Here is a 2,500-nt window from a genome sequence, read left to right as displayed (position 1 = left end):
TCGCGGCGGGACAAGGAAGAGGAGGAGGAAGTCCGGGACTCGCGACGGGACTGGGACTCGCGCCGGGACTAGGGAGTCGCGGCGGGACAAGGAAGAGGAGGAGGAAGTCCGGGACTCGCGACGGGACTGGGACTCGCGCCGGGACTAGGGAGTCGCGGCGGGACAAGGAAGAGGAGGAGGAAGTCCGGGACTCGCGACCGGGACTCGCGCCGGGACTAGGGAGTCGCGGCGGGACAAGGAAGAGGAGGAGGAAGTCCGGGACTCGCGCACGGGACTAGGGAGTCGCGGCGGGACAAGGAAGAGGAGGAGGAAGTCCGGGACTCGCCACGGGACTAGGGAGTCGCGGCGGGACAAGGAAGAGGAGGAGGAAGTCCGGGACTCGCGACGGGACTAGGGAGTCGCGGCAGGACAAGGAAGAGAAGGAGGAAGTCCGGGACTCGCGCCGGGGGACTCGCGGCAACAAGGAAGAGAAGGAGGAGGTCCGGGACTCGCGCCGGGACTAGGAAGAGGGGAGGAGGTCCGGGACTCGCGACGGGACTAGGAAGTGGGGGAGGAGGTCCGGGACTCGCGCCGGGACTAGGGAAGAGGAGGAGGAGGAGGAAGGCCGGGACTGGGACTCGCGGCGGGAGTAGGTAGTGGGGAGGAGGTCCGGGACTCGCAGCGGGACAAGGAGGAAGTCGGGGAGGAGGGCCGGGACCAGGAGTCGCGGCGGGGATAGCAGGCAGGACAGGGAGGGTGGGTGGTCTTCCACAAAAAAAGTGTGTCTCGGAACTTCCTTAGTGCAGTAGGACGGGGGCCTGCCGAATCCCACAGAGAGTACTATGTGGGGAAGGGTTCCTCTGAAGCGTCTCGGGAAAAGTCGTGAGGGGGTGACGGTTGCTCGGTGCCTACGGGTCCCGACTGCTCGCTGCCTTCTTTGAGCCCAGTACCGACGTTCGCAGGGGGATACCTGGATACTACTGGGGTTACCTGGATACTTCTGGCGTGTTACCTTGGATCAGTGAGGAGTGGGGGTTAGTTTCCCGGCGACGCGACCCTCTGAGGAGGTCCCGCGGAGGGTCGCCGAGTATTATATGGTGAGCTGGCTGTCAAGGATTGTGAGTCCCGCTGCCAAAATTTTTTTTGGTGCGCGGGCGACTGGAAAAAGAGGGTTGGTCTTGTGCCGATACGCGTAACGTCGCAGCGAGTCCCAAGAGCTAGTAACCATTTTTGGCGGGGGGCGATGGCCTCGGTATTGTCAAGCCATTCTCTCATTCATTTGGGAGGGTGGGGAGAAGTGTTTGCCGAGGCCGTTCAAGCTCCGCCTGGTCGACCACCACTGTGACCGCCACCGCGCTCGATCTCTATTGCAAGCTCAGGTGAAATTCCTGATAAACTTGGAGGGGGTGTGGGACGCGTTCGCAGTGTGGGCCGAGGAGTCATAACATCCCAGGTCGGAATGTGAAAATGGAACTTCGAAACCGGTGAGAGTTCTCTCGTCGGCTAGGGGTTTCACAAAAGTAACATTTCTATAAATTTCTATCCGACCCCTCCATTAATTTGGAGGGGCGATGGGCCCCAGGATTGGACATACTTCTTGCTGATTTGTCTTTTGAGGAAAATCCTTCGCGGTGATGGTTACTTTTTCATTTTTAATGTGTGTATCGGCCTCGTCGGTTTCTCTCTTTCCTGGTCACATTCCCGAAAAAGGCCGCAGCACCTATGATTCTCTTCCGGGGGGGTCTAACTCTCCCTCTCTCTCTATCCTTCTCTTTGTCTGGCTCTCTCTGGCTTCACTTTTTGTGGTGTGTGCCTCTGGGGGTCTGGTTGGAATTTGGCGTTGGCTTTTTGCCCTCTCTTTTTGCCTTTTATCCATCGCAAAGAAGGGTGTGTGTGTTCTCACCTGGGGTTGGAATGAAGGACGGGGAACCTCCTCGTCTTGTGAAGTGGGACCATCTTTTAGGATGATGGCTTTTTGCTGCCTGGTGTGTGCTTGGGTGGGGTTTGGTGGTGGCAGTCTACCTCTCCCTTTCTCCGGTAAGACCAGATGACTGGTTCGTCCGCTACTCTTGTGTTGGCCCTACCTTGGCCAACGGGAGTCGGCGACGCTCCAGACTGGATGGCATGATGTGGTGGTGTACCGAAGGGGGACATCCGAAGGGGAAGAGGGGCCGAGCCTCGCGAAACTTAGGTGTGTCGGGTTGTGTGATGTCGGAGATCCATTTTTTTGTGGCTGCCGTCGTGATTTCGCCCATCCAAACCTGAGTCGTTGCTGCGGACTGGAAAAACTATGGAAGAGCTGTTTGGGAAAGATTCGGGAGTTTGTTTTCGAAGTTACCTTGTTCGATCGATCTAGGATCCACTGTACTCGCCCACCAGAATTTGCTCCCGGAACCCCCCGATCAGCCAAAGCGGGTCGGGGGGCCTTGGTTCAACGAGGGTTACTCCATATGCTAGCCTATGTCAATATAAGGTGCGGGTTAGCCGTTTCTCCCCCACCGGACTATTGCTTAAGAAGTGG

This window comes from Physcomitrium patens, chromosome 26 (genome assembly GCF_059467195.1).
Source record: "Physcomitrium patens ecotype Gransden chromosome 26, ASM5946719v1, whole genome shotgun sequence".
NCBI classification, from domain to species: Eukaryota; Viridiplantae; Streptophyta; class Bryopsida; order Funariales; family Funariaceae; genus Physcomitrium; species Physcomitrium patens.
The sequence above is the reverse complement of the archived record's forward strand: the minus strand, read 5'-3'. Positions refer to the sequence as shown.